We start from the raw sequence: 16,922 nt of genomic DNA, 5'->3' as shown, positions 1-16,922 counted from the left end.
TACCATAGCAATTTACTTAAAAGGAATTTGTCAGTAGGTTATTGCTATTTAATCTGAAGGTAACATAATATAGGGTAAGGGTGTCTGATTTCAGGGATTTATCACTTATTAGGCTGCATGTTGTAGTTTCAATACAATCAGTGATTTATCAGCAGGAGATTATCACACCAGGACTAGGTCTCATGTGCACAGTAGTTCAGCTAATCTGTGTAACTCCTCCCACACCACTGATTGGCAGCTTGCTAACAGTGTACACAGGAAGCTGCCAATCAGGAATGTGTGCAGGGTTGTACAGAGCTCAGCATTCTAACCACTGCTACATCTCCCAGAGAGAAAAAAGTGATTCTATCAAAACTACAACAAGCAGCCCAGTAAGGGACACATTGCTGGAATCAGGCTCTCTCCCTTTATATTATGGTCAGCAGGGTCCTCTCTCTCTCCTGTAGAGTGTAAGCTCTTATGGTCAGCAGGGTCCTCTCTCTCTCCTGTAGAGTGTAAGCTCCTATGATCAGTAGGGTCCTCTCTCTTGTAAAATGAAGGCTCTTATGGTCAGCGGGGTTCTTTCTCTCTCCTGTAGAGTGAAGGCTCCTATGATCAGTAGGGTTCTCTCTCTCCTGTACAGTGAAGGCTCTTATGGTCAGTGTGGTCCTCTCTCTCTCCTGTAGAGTGCAAGCTATTATGGACAGCAGGTCCTCTCTCTCTCTTTTCTGTAGAGTGTAAGCTCTTATGGTCAGTGGTGTCCTCTCACTCCCGTAGAGTGTAAGCTCTTATGGTCAGCGGGGTCATCTCTCTTCTGTAGACTGCAAGCTCTTTTGATTAGCGGGATCCTCTCTCTCCTGTAGTATAAGCTCCTATGTTTAGCGGAGTCCTCTCTCTCCTGTAGAGTGTAAGTGCAGCACCCCAGAGTCCTGGTTGTTGCAGTACTGTGGCTCTGCCACTATGGGGAGCTATGGTACGTCTGATTGCACTAAGGAGTTTCTCTGACCAGGTACACTCACACCACACTTCACACTCCGGCCACCAGGGGGGGTGGTCCTATTTAGTAGGCCACTCCTCACAACTCTGGTAAAACTGGGGGTTGGACAGGAAGACAGGAAGAAGTAGCTGGGAAGAGCTAGTGAGAGGACCTGTCAGGGATGGGATCCTGGCAGACTCCTCAGAGCAGAACAAACCAGTGAACAACGGGAATACAGCAAAGAGGAATTAATACCAGAAGGAGTCGTGCTGTTAGACCGAGGCAACATCCTTCTGAGGCGCAAACAGTCGGTGGCCGGAACGCCGAGCAAGTAAGAGACTTTAAGTACACTGCAAACCACGGCCGGACAGCCAATTATAGATTGGCTGTCTCACTTAACACCTAAGCAGACAACGGAGGCAGCTGTGGGAGAGGGGCGACTCTAGGGTCCCGGAAGAACTCCAGGCCTACCCCGTCATACGGGTGCGTCCTACCATATCATCTGGAGGACGGAGAAAACGAACATCTGAGACAGACAGAAACAGTTGTGAGGACTATCCCGGGAGCTCAGCAGGGAAGAACTACAACACCCAGCGCTAGCAGGTAGACACTGATTCCCACCTGTAAAGAGAACTCCTGATGTGCCTTTGGACCGGCCGGTCTCTGACAACCCAGTTAACAGCGCTCTGGACTGAGGTCTCCAAAAACCTTCAGTAAAGAGGTAAAGAGACTGCAACCTGGTGTCCTTGTTATTTACCGCGACCTGCACCTCACAACTGCACCGTTACAACACCACTTATTGCACCGGACGTCCCCCACTGACAGACAGGGCCACGGACCGGGTCTAGCCACCGTGACAACCCCAGGACTGAGACCTAGAGGCCCGGCTCCGGGTACCCCTCGGCCCTGCGGCGGTGTGGGGGCGCTCCATAAGCTCTTATGATCAGCAGGGTCCTCTGCAGCGCCCCAGAGTCCTAATCGTTGCAGTATTGTCGCTCTTCCACTAGGGGGAGTGATGGTACGTCTGATGGCACTAAAGGAGTTCACCTGACCAGGTATCACAGTCACACACTACACTTCACACTCCGGCCACCAGGGGGAGCAAAAGGTTCTATCTAGTAGGCCACTCCTCACACTCGGGTAAAACAGGGGGTTGGATAGGAAGTTAGAAGAGAAGCTGACTGGGTTCGACCCAGAGAAGACCTGTCAGGCAGACAGGGGGAGAAGGAGGAACATCTGAGCTGTAGACAGAGGTCCCTGTCAGGGGTGGGATCCTGACAGAGACATAGCAAGAGATAGAACGTTACGGAGCTGCGCCTGCACCTCATTGCGGCAGCATCCTAAGGAAGGACAAGAAGCGAAGTATATTGTGGAGAAGTGAGAAACGAGATCACAGCACAAGGAGATAATACCAGGAGGAGTCCTGCCTTAAGATCGGCAACATCCTTCTGAGGCGCGTAGCCGGTGGCCGGAACACCGAGGGAGTAATAGGCTCTACGCATTACTTCAAACAACAGCAGGACAGTTAATTCCAAGTTGGCTGCCCAACCTTTAACCTAATGAAGACAACGGAGGCAAATTGTGGGAGAGGGGCGTCTCTAGGGTCCCTATAAAATAGCTCCAAGCCTACCCCGTCATACGGGTCGTCCTATCCATACCATCTGGGGGACGGAGAGAAAGAACATCAGAAATATACACGACAGTTGTGAGGACTATCCCGTGGTGCTCAGCAGGGAGTTACTACAACACACCTTCGCTAGTAGGAAGGCTACTGATTTCCACCTGCAAAGGGAACTCTGGATGTGCCTTCGGACTGGCCGGACTCTGCCAGCCCTGTGAACGGTCCTCTGGACTGTGGACGCTGAAGTCTTCAGTAAAAGGTAAAGAGACTGCAACCTTTGTGTCCTCATTATTCATTGCACCTTACAACATCCACCATTATCACCTACTCATCAAGGGAAGCCCTGGGGACATACTTCACGTGTGGGAAGGTATACCATCTAGCTGCCATAATATCACCCCAGCGGACCCCTAGCAGCGTCGGTCACCCTGACCGAATACCACAGGTGGCGTCACGAACACTTGACAAACTACACCTTTAATTGGGTGCCCCTTAGCAGGGCCACGGACCGGGTCGGGCCACCATGACATCCCCAGAACCGAGACAGAGGGACCCAGTACCGAGTACCCCACTGCCCTGCGCCTGGGGGCGATCCACCTCTCTCTCCTGTAGAGTGTAAGTTCTTATGGTCAGCGGGGTCCTCTCTCTCCTGTAGAGTGTAAGCTCTTATGGTCAGTGGGGTCCTCTCTCTCTCTCCTGTAGAGTGTAAGCTCTTATGGTCAGTGGGGTCCTCTCTCTCTCTCCTGTAGAGTGTAAGCTCTTATGGTCAGCGGGGTCCTCTCTCCTGCAGAGTGTAAGCTCTTATGGTCAGTGGGGTCCTCTTTCTCTCTCTCCTTTCAAGTGTAGAGCTCTTATGGTCAGTGGGGTCCTCTCTCTCTCCTGTAGAGTGTAAGTTCTTATGGTCAGCGAGGTCCTCTCTCTATCCTGTAGAGTGTAAGCTCTTAAGGTCAGTGGGGTCCTCTCTCTCTCCTGTAGAGTGTAAGCTCTTATGGTCAGTGGGGTCCTCTCTCTCTCCTGTAGAGTGTAAGCTCTTATGGTCAGTGGGGTCCTCTCTCTCTCTCCTGTAGAGTGTAAGCTCTTATGGTCAGCGAGGTCCTATCTCCTGTAGAGTGTAAGATCTTATGGTCAGCGAGGTCCTCTCTCTACTGTAGAGTGTAAGCTCTTATGGTCAGCGGGGTCCTCTGTCCTGTAGAGTGTAGAGGTAAAACCATACTGCCAATTGCAATTTTTTTTTTATCTCTACAATGTTGCCTGTTATGTCCCAGTAATACAATGCTATTTTTGGCCATTTATGAGACCTCAGTTTTTCCCAGTTATTACTATGTATAATAGAAGCATGTTTGGATGACAGTGAAGGAGAAAATGACTAATAATCTAACATCTCATTTCAATAATTCAGCACCCATGATGACTATGGGACGTTCACACAGAGAGAAATGCTTTGATTAATCACCCGGATTTCAACAGCCTATTAAATTATTAGCATGCTAAGCACCGATAAATGTAATAAGGCATGCGAAACGCAATCTTCAACTGTCCGGGTGAGAAAAAAAATAATGTCTGAACGATAACTCATTGTACTTTTCAGTCCTCCATACCGGGATATAATTACAGAAATAAATGTCCTTCCCAGTCTCCAGTAGTAAACTGATCAATCCATCATTCCTGACAGTAGTTGTAAATGATTCCTGGAAAAGTATGGATCCCAGCCTATAGTCTTGTGTGCAGCGAGGTTAGAAACATGACTTTCTTTTCACCAAAAATGATCATGCATGTAGCTGATGTGGAATGCCCACAGGGATATGTACAATTGGGAAGCATGTTTGAGCATGCCTTGTTTATAAGATTCCCAATTTGTGACCACATTTTGCATTGCTATTGGGAACACCAATGATCAGCAACAATCTGTAGAACATGTAGCAAGTGTTCAATTTTTCTACAGCACCTCTGCAGGGGAAATGAAGAATTACACCCTGCCCTTTACATTCAATAATCTTGGCTTACTATGGATAGGCGTGACTAAGTGACTACCTGATCTTCACTAGCACCTCTGAGGTGGCGGATAGGCTTGGGCCGCAGGATAGCCACCAAGTGTCACTCAAGGGCAGTGTCCTGATCTGCAGTAGCTGACCCACGGGTCCGAGCAGATATATGAGTTACGCACAGGAGGGGGAGACAGAAGTGTAGTCAGATGGTCCAGGGTCGGAACAGGCAGTAAAAGTTCAGGATACGTAGACGAGGTCAAGAACAGAGAGATCAGACACGATGAGAAGACAAGCCGGGTCAGGAATGGGAGGGATAAGAGGGATAAACAACAAACCTCCTTGACTGGAATCTGGAACCTAAGCACAGGCAAGGTGTTGAGTGTGATGCTGCCTGATATAGCATCTGCTGGTTGGTAATTGGCTGGGGAGTCCGAACCCTGCAGGACACAGCAGGGTTAAATTCCTGTATGATCTGGCCCCCGTATAGCCATAAGGAGACATCCGGGATAGGCATCAGAGTTGGAAGTGCGTCATGGACTCAGTGTGGCGGCCAGACATGAGGATAAGCAGAGCAGTGAACACAGTGAGTAGCACAGCAGCAGGAACACATGCCAGTTAATTTGAGTATGGATATCATAAAAATGTTAGTTTCGTCTCGTAAACATTGGATATCTAAGGCTGAGAGCTCACACTTGCAATCATCTTCCCAACAAGTGCATCAATATTTATTTTTTCTCAAGGGTTCCAATGGTCAGATCCCCACTGATCTTATTTACATGCAATGCAGTATAGAAATTAGAGCTGCATGGGACCCCAGTCCTACATGCAGATTAGCAGTCCATGGCTGCCAGACCAAAGTGGTGCAGACCTACTACCAGACGCATCTGGCATTTCTTCTTGTGGAATGATACACTCATAACTTAGGGATCTACTAATCAGGGTCTACATTTTAATTGTAATGTTGAAAATTGAATACAATATGGGTTCCAATTTGGGGCCTGTATTCAAGGTCAAAGTCTGATAGTGGTTTTGATTTTAACATCTGAATCTAATGTCTCTATTAAAGATGAGAGGAAGTTTTGAAATTCAAATTCGTTCACCCCAAATTTTCTCCCAAAATTTTGCAGCGAATAAATTTAAGTGAATCTTATTACTAGAAAGCTTGCTTGGAAAACACATGTAGGGAGAGGACAGAGAAACAGAGGGCCCCAGTGATCATAAGAGCTTATACTCTACAGAAGAGATAGAGAGAGGACCTTGCTGTTCACAAGAGCTTATACTCCACAGAAGAGATAGAAAGAGGACCCCACTGATCATAAAAGCTTATAATCTACAAGAGAGAGAAGACCCCACTGTCCATAAAAACTTACACTCAACAGGAGAGAAAGAGAAGACCCCGCTGTCTGTAAGAACTTATGCTCTACAGGAGATAGAGAGAGAGATCCCCGCTGACCATAAGAGCTTACACTCTACAGGAGAGAGAAGACCCCACTGACCATAAGAGCTTACACTCTACAGGAGAGAGAGAGAGGACCCCACTGACCATAAGAGCTTACACTCTACAGGAGAAAGAGAACCCCGCTTACCATAAGAGCTTACACTCTACAGGAGAGAGAGAGGACCCCACTGACCATAAGACCTTACACTCTACAGGAGAGAGAGGACCCCACTGACCATAAGAGCTTACACTCTACAGGAGAGAGAGGACCCTGCTGATCATAAGAGCTTACACTCTACAGGAGACAGAGAGGACCCCACTGACCATAAGAGCTTACACTCTACAGGAGAGAGAGGACCCCGCTGACCATAAGAGCTTACACTCTACAGGAGAGAGAAGACCCCACTGACCATAAGAGCTTACACTCTACAGGAGAGAGAGGACCCCACTGACCATAAGAGCTTACACTCTACAGGAGAGAGAGGACCCCGCTGACCATAAGAGCTTACACTCTACAGGAGAGAGAGGACCCTGCTGATCATAAGAGCTTACACTCTACAGGAGTTAAAGGCTTAATCGGTGACTCTGGAGATGGAAAATTACTCTGCTGTACAAGTTGTGCTCCACTGGATCCCGCTGATTTGTGATGTTCCAGGTACTGACCACCATTGTACAAGGTATGATAATCCACTAATTACAGGGCATTATAGAGAGGCTAAGCAGCAAACCAGAATGGTGATAACCCACTCACTGATGTTTTAACAATGTGGGAATTGGTGCCAGTCAAGTTTTTTTTGTGAGCAGTAAATTGAATCTCAAAATGTTTGAATTCTCATGAAACCACAAATTTTGATGAAATTTGACTCAAACTCAATTCTCTACCGATCGATTAGCTCATCTGTAGTCTCCATATGTTGGAGCCAGAACTCATTTTGGGGTGTGATGACAAGGTTGTGTGCGCTTTTCAAATAAATCAATCTGGAGGTGTTTGGAGCAGTGTCCTTATAAAGAAATGGTTGCTGCTTCTTCAGACCACTTTAGACCATTTCTTGTAATCTCGAAAACCATAAATGGCTCATATTGTACTCAAGTGCACAAAATTATTTATGTTTCACGGCTATTTTGTTTTACTTCTATGAGTTTTCATCTTATTAATCAATGGTGGCCTTCTAGTTACCATGGGTACAGGAATAAAATAGGCCATTGATTGCGCCGAAGATACATTCTATTCCCTGTAAAGAAACACATTTTATGCTTACATTCATATATATCCATAGATAGAGAGAATAACAGGATGGAACTAGTTCTAGAGATACCATTAAAGCGTCCATGAATTAAGCGTCACAAAAGGGGAGATTGAAGTGCCTTCTATCGTGAATGCATTGCTCGATACTTTGATGACTCAACTCTGTGCTAAGTGTTGGTTTGACAGTTGGATAAAAATAAAGGCAATTATCTTGTCATCTGCACAGCAAGATGGTTTGGACTGAAGGCGTATTGAGTGTATCAATGGGCATTGGTGGCAAAGAGGAAAAAGTACCGTATTTATTTTCCATCAACATATAAGTGTCTGGTGTTACATTCTGTGATAAAAGTCTTAATGTGCTTCGATGCGAAGAGTTTCCATTTTTTTTCCAGATTCTACTTATTCTCCTTTTAGGAAATAAATTAATGAAAAAGACAAGAAATGCACCTTGGATGTCTGAAATTTGAAATTCAAATTCCGCAGGTTGGAGGGGGCAATGGCATTATAGTCAAATGACCAAGGTCGCACAGGCTTCAGCTGCAGACTAGTAAAGGATCGTCTCTTAGGTCATTTCTCAAATCGCTCCATTCATCAAAAGCCAAAAAAAACGGCCATCTTGTAGGATAGTTCTGATTGACAAATTCCTCTTGTTGACAGTCGTTACTGGAAACATGTTGAAAAAGTTGTAATAAGAAGAGAGCCCCCACTAGGATTTTAATGCTGTACATAAGTCACATTTTTAAGACATCAGTTTTAAAACTCTAAATCCCATATTTACTGAAAGTAGACAGCTATCGTAGAGATTCCGCTAATGCTTTACAATCATGGGTGCTTATGGAGCAATCATGGAGCACTCCAGCTTAATTCAAGGAGTTTTATTTACCAGACATTTAACAAAGCACTGTCAGTGGCAGGCTGGCAGCTCTTAATATGGCTTCCATGGACAGATTGTGTGCAAGCAACTCCATCTAACATGTTACAGGAGTACCCTCGACTTTTCCGTTTAACCACAATACAGAGATGTGGTCTGTCATGATTCTCAATGGCGAGAGAACATAGCCCAGCATATATGAGAACTAGCTCTTGGAAGATGGAAACTATACTGACCATGAACTAAACCTGCCGCACAACTAGAAGTGGCTGGGTAGCATGCCTACGTTTTTTAACCCTAGATGCCCAGCACCAGCCGGAGAACTACCTAATCCTAGCAGAGGAAAAGACAGTCCTGGCTCACCTCTAGAGAAATTTTCCCAAAAGGCAGACAGAGGCCCCCACATATATTGGCGGTGATTTTAGATGAAATGACAAACGTAGTATGAAAATAGGTTTAGCAAAATCGAGGTCCGCTTTCTAGATAGCAGGAAGACAGAAAGGACACTTTCATGGTCAGCAGAAAACCCTATCAAAACACCATCCAGAAATTCCTTTAAGACTCTAGCATTAACTCATAACACCAGAGTGGCAATTTCCGATCACAAGAGCTTTCCAGACACAGTAACGAAACAGCAGCTGTGAACAGGAACAAAATGCAAAAACACACAAGGACAAAAGTCCAACTTAGCTGGGAGTTGTCTAGTAGCAGGAACAAGCACAGAAGGCTTCTGATTACATTGTTGACCGGCAAGAAACTGACAGAGGAGCAAGGTTATATAGCGACTCCCACATCCTGATAGGAGCAGGTGAACAGAGGGGATGATGCACACAAGTTCAATTCCACAAGTGGCCACCGGGGGAGCCCAGAATCCAATTTCACAACAGTACCCCCCCCTCAAGGAGGGGGCACCGAACCCTCACCAGAACCACCAGGGCGATCAGGATGAGCCCTATGAAAGGCACGGACAAGATCGGAGGCATGAACATCAGAGGCAGTGACCCAAGAATTATCCTCCTGACCGTATCCCTTCCATTTGACCAGATACTGGAGTCTCCGTCTGGAAACACGAGAGTCTAAGATCTTTTCCACAACGTACTCCAACTCACCCTCAACCAACACCGGAGCAGGAGGCTCAACGGAAGGCACAACCGGTACCTCATACCTGCGCAACAATGACCGATGAAAAACATTATGAATCGAAAAGGATGCAGGGAGGTCCAAACGGAAGGACACAGGGTTAAGAATCTCCAATATCTTGTACGGGCCGATGAACCGAGGCTTAAACTTAGGAGAAGAAACCCTCATAGGGACAAAACGAGAAGACAACCACACCAAGTCCCCAACACAAAGCCGAGGACCAACACGACGACGGCGGTTGGCAAAAAGCTGAGTCTTCTCCTGGGACAACTTCAAATTGTCCACCACCTGCCCCCAAATCTGATGCAACCTCTCCACCACAGCATCCACTCCAGGACAATCCGAAGATTCCACTTGACCGGAGGAAAATCGAGGATGAAACCCCGAATTACAGAAAAACGGGGACACCAAGGTGGCAGAGCTGGCCCGATTATTGAGGGCGAACTCCGCCAAAGGCAAAAAAGCAACCCAATCATCCTGATCCGCAGACACAAAACACCTCAAATATGTCTCCAAGGTCTGATTAGTCCGCTCGGTCTGGCCATTAGTCTGAGGATGGAAAGCAGACGAAAAAGACAAATCTATGCCCATCCTAGCACAGAATGCCCGCCAAAATCTAGACACGAATTGGGTCCCTCTGTCAGAAACGATATTCTCAGGAATACCATGCAAACGAACAACATTTTGAAAAAACAGAGGAACCAACTCGGAAGAAGAAGGCAACTTAGGCAAGGGAACCAGATGGACCATCTTAGAGAAACGGTCACACACCACCCAGATGACAGACATCTTCTGAGAAACAGGCAGATCCGAAACAAAATCCATCGAGATGTGCGTCCAAGGCCTCTTCGGGATAGGCAAGGGCAACAACAATCCACTAGCCCGAGAACAACAAGGCTTGGCCCGAGCACAAACGTCACAAGACTGCACAAAGCCTCGCACATCTCGTGACAGGGAAGGCCACCAGAAGGACCTTGCCACCAAATCCCTGGTACCAAAGATTCCAGGATGACCTGCCAACGCAGAAGAATGAACCTCAGAGATGACTCTACTGGTCCAATCATCAGGAACAAACAGTCTACCAGGTGGGCAACGATCAGGTCTATCCGCCTGAAACTCCTGCAAGGCCCGCCGCAGGTCTGGAGAAACGGCAGACAATATCACTCCATCTTTAAGGATACCTGTGGGCTCAGAATTACCAGGGGAGTCAGGCTCAAAACTCCTAGAAAGGGCATCCGCCTTAACATTCTTAGAACCCGGTAGGTACGACACCACAAAATTAAACCGAGAGAAAAACAACGACCAGCGCGCCTGTCTAGGATTCAGGCGCCTGGCAGACTCAAGGTAAATTAAATTTTTGTGGTCAGTCAATACCACCACCTGATGTCTGGCCCCCTCAAGCCAGTGACGCCACTCCTCAAAAGCCCACTTCATGGCCAAAAGCTCCCGATTCCCAATATCATAATTCCGCTCGGCGGGCGAAAATTTACGGGAAAAAAAAGCACAAGGTCTCATCACGGAGCAGTCGGAACTTCTCTGCGACAACACCGCCCCAGCTCCGATTTCAGAAGCGTCGACCTCAACCTGAAAAGGAAGAGCAACATCAGGCTGACGCAACACTGGGGCGGAAGAAAAGCGGCGCTTGAGCTCCCGAAAGGCCTCCACAGCATCAGGGGACCAATCAGCAACATCAGCACCCTTCTTAGTCAAATCAGTCAATGGTTTTACAACATCAGAAAAACCAGCAATAAATCGACGATAAAAGTTAGCAAAGCCCAAAAATTTCTGAAGACTCTTAAGAGAAGAGGGTTGCGTCCAATCACCAATAGCCTGAACCTTGACAGGATCCATCTCGATGGAAGAGGGGGAAAAAATGTATCCCAAGAAAGAAATCTTTTGAACCCCAAAAACACACTTAGAACCCTTCACACACAAGGAATTAGACCGCAAAACCTGAAAAACCCTCCTGACCTGCTGGACATGAGAGTCCCAGTCATCCGAAAAAATCAGAATATCATCCAGATACACAATCATAAATTTATCCAAATAATCGCGGAAAATGTCATGCATAAAGGACTGGAAGACTGAAGGGGCATTTGAAAGACCAAAAGGCATCACCAAATACTCAAAATGGCCCTCGGGCGTATTAAATGCGGTTTTCCACTCATCCCCCTGCTTGATTCGCACCAAATTATACGCCCCACGGAGATCAATCTTAGAGAACCACTTGGCCCCCTTTATACGAGCAAACAAATCAGTAAGCAGTGGTAACGGATATTGATATTTAACCGTGATTTTATTCAAAAGTCGATAATCAATACACGGCCTCAAAGAGCCGTCTTTCTTAGACACAAAGAAAAAACCGGCTCCTAAGGGAGATGACGAAGGACGAATATGTCCCTTTTCCAAGGACTCCTTTATATATTCTCGCATAGCAGCGTGTTCAGGCACAGACAGATTAAATAAACGACCCTTAGGGTATTTACTACCCGGAATCAAGTCTATGGCACAATCGCACTCCCGGTGCGGAGGTAGTGAACCAACCTTGGGTTCTTCAAAAACGTCACGAAAGTCAGACAAGAATTCAGGAATCTCAGAGGGAATAGATGATGAAATGGAAACCAAAGGTACGTCCCCATGAGTTCCTTTACATCCCCAGCTTAACACAGACATAGCTCTCCAGTCGAGGACTGGGTTATGAGATTGCAGCCATGGCAATCCCAGCACCAAAACATCATATAGATTATACAGCACCAGAAAGCGAATAACCTCCTGTTGATCCGGATTAACACGCATAGTCACTTGTGTCCAGTATTGTGGTTTATTACTAGCCAATGGGGTGGAGTCAATCCCTTTCAGAGGTATCGGAGCCTCCAGTGGCTCCAAATCATACCCACAGCGTTTGGCAAAGGACCAATCCATAAGACTCAAAGCAGCGCCAGAGTCGACATAGGCGTCCGCGGTAATAGATGACAAAGAACAAATCAGGGTCACAGATAGAATAAACTTAGACTGTAAAGTGCTAATTGAAACAGACTTGTCAGGCTTCCTAGTACGCTTAAAGCATGCTGATATAACATGAGTTGAATCACCACAATAGAAGCACAACCCATTTTTTCGTCTAAAATTCTGCCGCTCGCTTCTGGACAGAATTCTATCACATTGCATATTTTCTGGCGTTTTCTCAGTAGACACCGCCAAATGGTGCACAGGTTTGCGCTCCCGCAGACGCCTATCGATCTGAATAGCCATCGTCATGGACTCATTCAGACTCGCAGGCACAGGGAACCCCACCATAACATCCTTAATGGCATCAGAGAGACCTTCTCTGAAAATCGCCGCCAGGGCGCACTCATTCCACTGAGTAAGCACAGACCATTTGCGGAATTTTTGGCAGTATATTTCAGCTTCATCTTGCCCCTGAGACAAGGACATCAAGGCCTTTTCCGCCTGAAGCTCTAAATGAGGTTCCTCATAAAGCAACCCCAAGGCCAGAAAAAACGCATCCACATTGAGCAACGCAGAATCCCCTGGTGCCAATGCAAAAGCCCAGTCTTGAGGGTCGCCCCGGAGCAAGGAAATTACAATCCTGACCTGCTGTGCAGGGTCTCCGGCAGAGCGAGACTTCAGGGACAAAAACAATTTGCAATTATTTTTAAAATTTTGAAAGTGAGATCTATTCCCCGAGAAGAATTCAGGCAAAGGAATTCTAGGCTCAGACATAGGTGCATGAACAACAAAATCTTGCAAATTTTGTACCTTTGTGGCGAGATTATTCAAACCTGTAGCTACACTCTGAAGATCCATTTGAAACAGGTGAACACAGAGCCATTCAAGGATTAGAAGGAGAGGAAGAGAGGAAGGCTGCAGTATAGGCAGACTAGCAAGTGATTCAATTAAGAGCACACTCAGAACTAGAGGAAAAAAAAAAAAAAAATTGTAGCAGACTTCTCTTTTCTCTCCTTTCTCAGCCAGTAATTTAACCCTTTTTTGTGGCCGGTCAAACTGTCATGATTCTCAATGGCGAGAGAACATAGCCCAGCATATATGAGAACTAGCTCTTGGAAGATGGAAACTATACTGACCATGAACTAAACCTGCCGCACAACTAGAAGTGGCCGGGTAGCATGCCTACGTTTTTTTAACCCTAGATGCCCAGCGCCAGCCGGAGAACTACCTAATCCTAGCAGAGGAAAAGACAGTCCTGGCTCACCTCTAGATAAATTTTCCCAAAAGGCAGACAGAGGCCCCCACATATATTGGCGGTGATTTTAGATGAAATGACAAACGTAGTATGAAAATAGGTTTAGCAAAATCGAGGTCCGCTTTCTAGATAGCAGGAAGACAGAAAGGACACTTTCATGGTCAGCAGAAAACCCTATCAAAACACCATCCAGAAATTCCTTTAAGACTCTAGCATTAACTCATAACACCAGAGTGGCAATTTCCGATCACAAGAGCTTTCCAGACACAGTAACGAAACAGCAGCTGTGAACAGGAACAAAATGCAAAAACACACAAGGACAAAAGTCCAACTTATCTGGGAGTTGTCTAGTAGCAGGAACAAGCACAGAAGGCTTCTGATTACATTGTTGACCGGCAAGAAACTGACAGAGGAGCAAGGTTATATAGCGACTCCCACATCCTGATAGGAGCAGGTGAACAGAGGGGATGATGCACACAAGTTCAATTCCACAAGTGGCCACCGGGGGAGCCCAGAATCCAATTTCACAACAGTGGTCTTATGCAAGGTCCCCCAGTTTGAGTTCATGAATTATCTGCTCTTCGATGCAGCAGGTTGATAGCTCTTAATATTACTTCCACAGACTGTATAAACCATTCTATCTAGCAAGTCCCAGGGGAACCTTGGACTTTAACCTTTAACCACAATTGAGAGATCTGGTGTTACGCAAGGTCTCCTAGTTTGAGTTCATGGAGTATCTGCTGGCCGATACAGCAGGTTGGCAGCTCTTAATTTTATTTCCATGGACAGACTTTGTGCAAACCACTCCATCTAGCATGTCCCAGGGGAACCTTGGTCTTTACTCTTTAACCCCTGTACAGGGATCTGGTCTTATGCAGATTCTCCTAGGTTGAGTTCATGGAATATCTGCTGGCCGATGTAGCAGGCTAGCAGCTCTTAATATTTCTTCCACGAACATACTGTGTAAAACACTCTATCTAGCAAGTCCCAGAGGAACCTTGGTCTTTACCCTTTAACCCCTATACAGGGAACTGGTCTTACTCAAAGCCCCCTAGGTTGAGTTCATGAAGTAACCGCTGGCCGATGTAGCAAGCTGGCAGAGAATAGTAAGAGCCAGGAGGTTACAGTCAGGAACAATATCAATAGGCAGTTGGATAGCCAAAACAAAAGACAGGTGTCACCGACAAGAATAAAAAGGCTAAATAAGAGCTTGTAGAGAAAAAAGCCCAAAAAGGAGGGTACAATTTGGTTATTCACCACCATGCCCCACACCACAATGGGGGGAGCTTCCAGGGGAGAAGTAAACCTACTCAAGGTACTATAGGACACTCCAAGAAAACTGAATATTTGCCACACAAGAACAGTGGAGTACACGTCCATAGATAAATAATTACAATTTTATTAGAACAAAAAATCACAAAAATACAGATATGTACATGGATCAGTATAATTTTGTCACTTATTCAGATTTAGAGGAGCCGAATAGCACAGACAAAAACTAGTGTGGGTCTCTGAAAAGAACGCCATATACCACCATAAAGTGCATAGTGCAAATCTATAAGGGTATTCTTACTGGGGGAGTAATAAAAACATAGAGGACAGTGTATGAGCCCTGTACACAAGCTCAAAAAAGATTATAGATTTGCACTATGCACTTTATGGCGGTGTATGGTGTTCTTTTCAGAGACCCACACTAGTTTTTGTCTGTGCTATTCGGCTCCTCTAAATCTGAATAAGTGACAAAATTATACTGATCCATGTACATATCTGTATTTTTGTGATTTTTTGTTCTAATAAAATTGTAATTATTTATCTATGGACGTGTACTCCACTGTTCTTGTGTGGCAAATAAGAGCTTGTAGGCAGGAGTGAACCAGAGTAAAGGCCCCGTCTCACATAGCGAGATCGCTAGCGAGATCGCTGCTGAGTCACAAGTTTTGTGACGCAACAGCGACCTCAGTAGCGATCTCGCTATGTGTGACACGTACCAGCGACCCGGCCCCTGCTGCGAGATCGCTGGTCGTGTCGGAATGGCCTGGACCGTTTTTTGGTCGTTGAGGTCCCGCTGACATCGCTGAATCGGTGTGTGTGACACCGATCCAGCGATGTCTTCACTGGTAACCAGGGTAAACATCGGGTTACTAAGCGCAGGGCCGTGCTTAGTAACCCGATGTTTACACCCTGGTTACCAGCGTAAATGTAAAAAAAAAAAAACAGTACATACTCACCATCTGATGTCCGTCAGGTCCCTTGCCGTCTGCTTCCTGCTCTGACTGAGATCCGGCCGTACAGTGAGAGCACAGCACAGCAGTGACGTCACCGCTGCGCTCTGCTCTCACTGTACGGCGGCTCAGTCAGAGCAGGAAGCAGACGGCAAGGGACCTGACGGACACCGAAAGGCGAGTATGTACTGTTTGTTTTTTTTGGTAACCAGGGTAAACATCGGGTTACTAAGCGCGGCCCTGCGCTTAGTAACCCGATGTTTACCCTGGTTACCCGGGTGCTGCAGGGGGACTTCGGCATCGTTGAAGACAGTTTCAACGATGTCGAAGTCGTTCCCCTGATCGTTGGTCGCTGGAGAGAGCTGTCTGTGTGACAGCTCCCCAGCGACCACACAACGACTTTCCAACGATCACGGCCAGGTCGTATCGCTGGTCGTGATCGTTGGTAAATCGCTATGTGAGACGGGGCCTTTAGTGAAACATATAACTGGCAACTGGAAACAGACTTCTAGGGGTTTTCATTAAAAATGTTCCAGCCCTAGGCTCACAGCAGGAAGCTAATAAGATGACAATAGTCAGATATTAACCCACAGGCACCACAAGTCCTTGAACTGTCCTGGTGTCACCCTGAATCATCTGAAATGAAGGCCCTTCACCACCTAGCAGAACATGCAAAAATAGGAGGAATGGGAATGAAAATTAATGTAACAGTGCCTTCAAGTAACTTTAGATCAAAAATAAAATTTTGTGGAAAAATCTAAAATTTATGTTTGTGGTGAAAACCCAACTAAAGTCTTAAATTTACAACACCTACTAATAAAAAGTTCAAGACGCACAGAGTTTCTACAAATCTATATCTTTGTCTATAGGCACATGCAGTATCATTACATAATTGCCTGAATTGAAGAGACCAAAAATCTCAATTTATCCAAATGTTCATAATAATCAGAGCTGACAAATCTTTTGACTTTCAACAGACGAGCAACTGCTTTTCCATAAGGACATAGTGAGACAATGGTGACATTAGTAAGGAAGTTAATAACATAAAGAAAGCTTTTTTGAGATCACTGAAAGGCTTTATAGGTAACAAATGACAGTTAGAGAGTGCGCACATCCTTCACTACATTCATTCTTTACTGAACTGCTGGAAAAAGCCAAGTAAAGCATTGGGATTCTAGAATTTTGAAGGGTTGATCGGCAAATTTCAGAACTTTCATACAAATGAATGGAGAAAGCTGCA

At 45.9% G+C, this 16,922-nt stretch overlaps 1 long non-coding RNA gene across 1 annotated transcript in view; it reads left to right on the top strand.

The window, feature by feature from the left end:
* The first annotated feature begins 6,578 nt into the window (after nucleotides 1-6,578).
* The window catches only part of LOC143818593 (uncharacterized), a 48,673-nt gene continuing 38,329 nt past the window's right edge, over nucleotides 6,579-16,922 (top strand). Inside the window, exon 1 of the long non-coding RNA XR_013224627.1 lies at nucleotides 6,579-6,676. This is a non-coding gene — a long non-coding RNA (uncharacterized LOC143818593). The remainder of the gene's footprint in view (nucleotides 6,677-16,922) is intronic.

Source organism: Ranitomeya variabilis, chromosome 3, assembly GCF_051348905.1.
Source record: "Ranitomeya variabilis isolate aRanVar5 chromosome 3, aRanVar5.hap1, whole genome shotgun sequence".
NCBI lineage: Eukaryota > Metazoa > Chordata > Amphibia > Anura > Dendrobatidae > Ranitomeya > Ranitomeya variabilis.
Note: the sequence above shows the minus strand (reverse complement) of the source record. Positions and strands in the feature narration are given on the sequence as shown.